The sequence below is a fragment of the Suricata suricatta genome, chromosome 15 (assembly GCF_006229205.1).
Source record: "Suricata suricatta isolate VVHF042 chromosome 15, meerkat_22Aug2017_6uvM2_HiC, whole genome shotgun sequence".
NCBI lineage: Eukaryota > Metazoa > Chordata > Mammalia > Carnivora > Herpestidae > Suricata > Suricata suricatta.
The window spans coordinates 17,281,704-17,287,659 of NC_043714.1; the positions used below are offsets into that span (position 1 = coordinate 17,281,704).

General features: G+C 41.2%; 1 protein-coding gene across 1 annotated transcript in view; it reads left to right on the forward strand.

Annotated features, from left to right (window-relative positions):
* Positions 1-5,956, forward strand: part of PREX2 (phosphatidylinositol-3,4,5-trisphosphate dependent Rac exchange factor 2) — a 299,116-nt gene that overhangs the window by 329 nt on the left and 292,831 nt on the right. The gene's annotated exons all lie outside the window — the stretch shown is intronic.

Sequence of the window (5,956 nt, forward strand, 5' to 3'; positions counted from 1 at the left end):
CGGCGGGCGGCGCGAGGCGCGGACCCTGGGAGGCCGCGGGAAGCGCGCGCGCAGCATTGTCTGCGGGAGTCGGGGCGCGGGTCCCGGCGTCGCGGGAACCCGGAGCCCGCGCGCGGACGCTGCGCTCTTGGCGCGAGGACTCCCGTGGGGATTGTTTCCCGCCCAGACACGCACTGAGTTCCTAGGGCCTTGGAGAGCTGCGAGTTGGAAAAGTTCGCTCCAATGGGAGAAGATTCTTGTCCAGGCAATCCTTGCTACCCCATCTTTCCCCTTTCTTCTTTACCCCTGCCCGGCCTGCGTTGTGTAAGTTCTTCTCTTCCTCCCCTGGGATTTTATTTTAAGACTTTGGCTTGGTGTTTGAAGTCAGTCTGCTACATTCAGGTACATTTAGTTCAACAACAACAACAACACCTTCATTCTTTTGGAGCTTGAGTTCATTATTTAGATTACACGGCAGCGAAGTCCCTTTATTTATAAACATCTTTGAAACATAGGATTCAGGTGGGGGGTACAGAAGGAGCAGCGGGGTTATGATCTCTAGCAGCTGTTGAGTATTAAAGACACATGTGGCGCTCACCCCATTCTAGCCCTACAATCTTCCTCCCCCATCCCCCATCCTGGGTTTAAATTTGCTCCTGCTCCGCTCCTGGGTTCCCTGTGAGGCCAGGAGAGCTGTATCATAAAATTTGTGTTAAACAACTTCAAGATTTCATAGGAAGAACTGGAAGGAACTTTGTTTCAAAGTTTCGGGCTTGACTCATTGGGAACCTATTCTGGAAACGTTTCATTCACTTTAGAGCCAGAAGGGGCAAAATTGAGTGAAAGACGCTTCTGAGACATAACTCAAAAGTTGAATTTTTCCTATCCACTGTTGCAAAGACAAAGCATTTGAGGATTGGCTTCTTTCCACCCAGATGCCTGGGAGAGCATCATTTAAAGACCCAGGAGACTTTGGCCTTTGCAATCTAACTTTAATCTTCAAACCTTCTGCTCCTTTTACCTGTCTTTTCCAGAACCCTCTGGTCCCAAGGGAAATGTTTGAAAGGCCAACCTTCCTGCTCAGGATTTAGTAAGATGTAAACTTTCTGCTTATAATTATGGGAGAGGAATTCACTTCTTTGCTGTAGCAAGAAAGAGAGAACCGTATCTCAAGAGATGTAAGATGCACAGGTTGACTTCTGGTTGACTTCTGAAATTAAAATCAGTGTCCTTGAGCCCCCAGGGACCACATTCTTTGGAAATACTGGATATTTGAGAATATATGGGTGATTGGCGATAACTGGATTGCCGTGCACTTCCATGCAGCAGTGTCAAAAAAGCATACTTTTAAGGAGATGACCTTTTTACAAAGTTATTATAATATTATTGACTATATTCTCCAGCTGTGCTTTGTTTTATAACCACAATTGTATACTCCTTAATCCTCTTTATCTGTTTCACCTATCCCCTGACTTCCCTCCCCTCTGGTAATCACTAGTTTGTTCTCTGTATTTATGACTCTGTTTCTCTTTTTGGTGTTGTTTGTTTTGTTCGTTTTGGTTCCACTGTAAATGAAATTATATGTTGTCTTTCTGTCTGATTTCACTTGGCACAATACTCTTTAGGTCTATCCATGTTGTCACAAATGGCCAGATTTCATTCTTTTTGTGGCTGAGTAGTATTCCATTGTGTATACCACATCTTCTATATCCGTTCATTTATAGATGGACACTTAAGGTATTTTTATATCTTGTCTATTGTAAATAGCACTACAACAAACAGAGGTGTGCATATGTCTTTTTGAATTAGTGTTTTTGTTTTTCTTGGGCAAATACCCAGAAGTGGACTTACTGGGTCATCTGATACTTCTATTTTTGGTCTTTTGAAGAACTTCCATACTGTTTTCCATAGTGATCGCACCAATTTACATTCCCACCAACAGTGACCAGAGTTCTCTTTGCCCACTCTTTTATTTCTTGCTTTTTTGACACTGGCCAATCTGACTAGTGTGAATTGGAGATTTGACTTTTAATAGCTTCTGATTTGCTTTTCATGAAACTTCTTTGAGGGCAAAGTCCTGTGACTTTTGAAAAATCTTAGTCTCTTCTTAAACTGCACTAGTCATTGCTTTCTGGAGGCAGTTGAAAAAATTACGGTGCAGAGTCCTTAGTTCTAGAAATGGACAGCTAACCTAACCTACGTTAAAAACCAATTTATTGATCTTTATTTAGCATACCAGGTTTTCTTCTAATCTTAATACTTGATTATTAAAATTTAAAACTTACTTACATGGAAACCAATTTGACAATAACTATTATAAATTTAAAAAATAATTAAAATTGTGAGAGAAAAAAATTGAAAACTTATTACTGTATAGAGTTGGGTAAGAAATTGTGGGAGGTATAAGTAAATTGTATGTACTTATTTACAAGAAGGTCATTTAATCATTTCATTCTTCTTATTTCATTCAGAAATTATGGACTCTTCCACTTTTATTTTTCTTTGTCCATTATTTATACACAACCGTGCAATATCTGTGCACATACCTGGTCACACACACGCAAACACACTAATTGGCCTGAATATCATCCTAAACAAAAATTTATCCTAAGGTCCTTTTAGACAAAACCATCAAAACCTGAGATCTACTTATAATACACTTTTAGATTTTCTTTGTTGAGTATTATTTATAGCAACACTAAATACCCATGTATTTTACTTGGTCACCTTCAGTTAATGTAGTCAATCTAGTTTTCATTGTGGCCTAAGCTAATAATGTGCCAAGAGCTTTAAAAATATTCAAACCCTTTGGCCTGGCAATTCATCTTCCAGGTGTCCATCCTGAAGGACTGATAAGAAATGCAGATAGACAGCGGCACCTCAGTGACTTGTCAGCTAAGCATCTGACTTTGGCTCAGGTCACGATCTCACTATTTGTGAGTTCGAGCCCCACATCTGGCTCTGTTGTCAGACTAGTGACCTCTGGCTTCCTTTCTGCTGTCCCCCTCTTTCTCTGCCCCTCCCCCACTCATTGTCGCTTCTCTCTCTCTCTCAAAATAAATAAACTTAAAAAAAAGGAATGCAGAAAACAATAAAAGTCATTTTTAAACAAATAGCTGTAGTATTAAATGAGTACAGTGTTACATTTGTTGAAAAAATTTGATAGTGCATTTCTACATCAAGTGAAAATATTTGTCTAAAGATTAGTCATTGTTAGATTTCTGTCATTGTTTCAGTCATTAACACAGATGAAGGGTACTCTTATCTTTATTATGAAGAGATAGAAAGCATATTTTTAGTTTCACCAAGAACATATTTTTACTTACAGGCCCATAAATAATCAAACAAAATGATACTTTTTCCTCTTGGTTAGATGGTCATGTGACCTAAAGGGGAAAAAGTTTCTTGCTCTAAGAAAGTTTCATACTTGTATACTTATTTTATACTTCTGATTCCTCTCTCTTCTCATTTCCAGCCCTTTGCCTTTTTAAGGAGAGAACAGCTTTCCCCACTCCCACTCCCTCGGTAGCTGTCCCCTAGAGTGGCCCACTCTTTCCATGGGCTTCTCTTGTTCCTTGGTAGCCCTTACATCCTTTTGCAGTCCTCTGGGGCTTTCAGGGCTCAGTTCCTTCAGGAACCTGTTCATGATCCTGTCCCTTCCCTCCCCGCCAGGCCAGAGTACTCACTGCTTTCTACCCACTCTTCCCTGCAGTTACTTCTTCCTTCTCACCAAAGGAAGCTTATATGTGTATTTGTTTACCTTTGTCTCATTCTACTAGAATGTATGCTTCTTGAGGACAGGCCCATATTTTATTCATCTTTTTCTCTAGAATTTTGTGCAGTGCTTGTGACATTGCAGGTACTCAGTAAATACTTGCTCAATGACCCATCCCCTAACCTCCCACCCCATTCTTCTTTTTTTTTTTATGTTTAGTTATTTATTTGGAGAGAAAGCACGAGTGCACAAGACAGAGGGACGGGAGGGACAGAGGGAGAGAGGGAGACAGAGAATCCCAGGCAGGCTCCACACTCAGCACAAGGCCTGATGCAGGGCTATATCCCACAAACCACAAAATCCTGACCTGAGCCAAAATCAGGAGTTCTTGGACAGTCTGCTGACTGGGCCATGCATGTGCCCCTCCCACCCCATTCTGAAGGACAGTTCATCATCTTTCAAATTCTCAGATTCTCAGACTTTTCTTCCATTTGGTTGGTATAGATAGTGGAAGTTATTTAAATTTCACTTAGGCTCATATGAATTTGCGTAACAAAAAGTTTTAAATTAAACATGTTGTACCTGCATTTAAAACAGAAACAGTATTTAAATCAGGCATTGTGGCATTAAAGACTTTGTAACAGCACCATTATTTCAATTCATTGTATTCTGAGTTTTCAGTTGATATCATGGGTAGGTTACATTATCGGGATTAGTTATTTTTAGGTCATAGATAAAATGCAGGGAGTGCCCAAATTTGCTTGAATGCATGTTCTTGTTTTGCTTGGGAGATGGAATTTTGTGCTTTATTAGAAGTACCCTAATACATTTTGTCTAAAGACACGATTTTATGGACCTAATACCCAGTATTTAATGTTCCAAGTCTGAACAATAGTGGGTTGCAACTGGTTTCCTGTGTGCAGCCCTCATAGGAGATACCAAAATCAGGATGGCTTCATAGACCTGTTCGAGCGGACAGGAAAAGGGCAGAGCAGGGCCGGCTTCGTGGGTGTGTGTCCTGTGCAGTTTGCCCTGGCTTCATGCTCCAGAGGACTTGGAAGTTGGTTCAGTGCTCTGCCAGCACCATCTTGACCTTTGTGCTAATTTTATCTTTGAACTTGTGTTTTATAAGTGAAGTCCATTGGGACGTCAAGTGTACGTAAAGCAGATAAAAGAAAGAAAAAGCTTTATATTGCAGTACCTCTAGTAGCACTTTTTTCCTGCTTTTTGGACAAAAGGACTCGCACTTTCATTTTACACTAGACCTGGAAAATCACGTAGACACATTTCACCATGGCATTGAGGCAGGATGGCGATATATGTTTTGTCTAAACCGGGATACTTATTTTTTGTAAAAAAAAAAAAAAAGTTTTATTACTTATTTTTGAGAGTTAAAGCAGGGGAGGAGCAGAAAGAGAAGGACAGAGGATTCAAAGCAGGCTGTCTGCACTGACAGCAGCAAGCTCAACACTGGGCCCGAACCCATGAACTGCGAGATCATGACCTGATATTGGACACTTAACTGACTGAGCCACCCAGGCGTCCCTTAACTGGGGCACATCTGAGAGTGAAAGGTAGTGCTGTTACTAATTATACTGGGAAACAGATAGAAACCCGGATTGTCCCTGGCAGATCGGAATGCACTGCTGTTCCACATTGCAGACACATGCAGACAAAGACTTTGAGCTACATGTCTTGTCATAAACAAAAGATTTTGAAATTTGTTACCTGGCTAGGCATTGACTTCAGATACCCCAGAATCTGAATCCTGTGTCTAATTTACCAGCTAATTTTGTGCACACTCCTAAACTTTACAAGCACGATTTACTTCATCTGTTAACTGGGGAAACAGTAGCATTTCTCAAAGTTGCTTTAAGGATAGGGTGTATGCCGTGGGCTCTGCCCAGTCCCTGGCTCTCAAGGAGGAGGGCCCTATCCATAGTTACTGTTTTATCTTCTGATATTGTAGTTGTTACACAGAGCTACACATGCTGGTCATTGTTAGTATATAATTTTTGCCTGCTTGATATTCACCTCTACACTATCTCTCTTTGAGTCTCTTCTTTACCTCCTTCCCTTGTGATTCCTTTCTGTCCATGCAGTCCTTTTTGTAAGATTTAATAGATGGAGGCAGAGATGGGAGGAAAGAAAGAGACCAGGTTATGGAGGCAAGAAAGCCTTTATTGGGATCTGCGATTCCTGGGCGAGGTCCCTTGTCCCCCAGGGAGTGAGGAGTCAGGGAAGTCGCTCCTGATCGGCGAT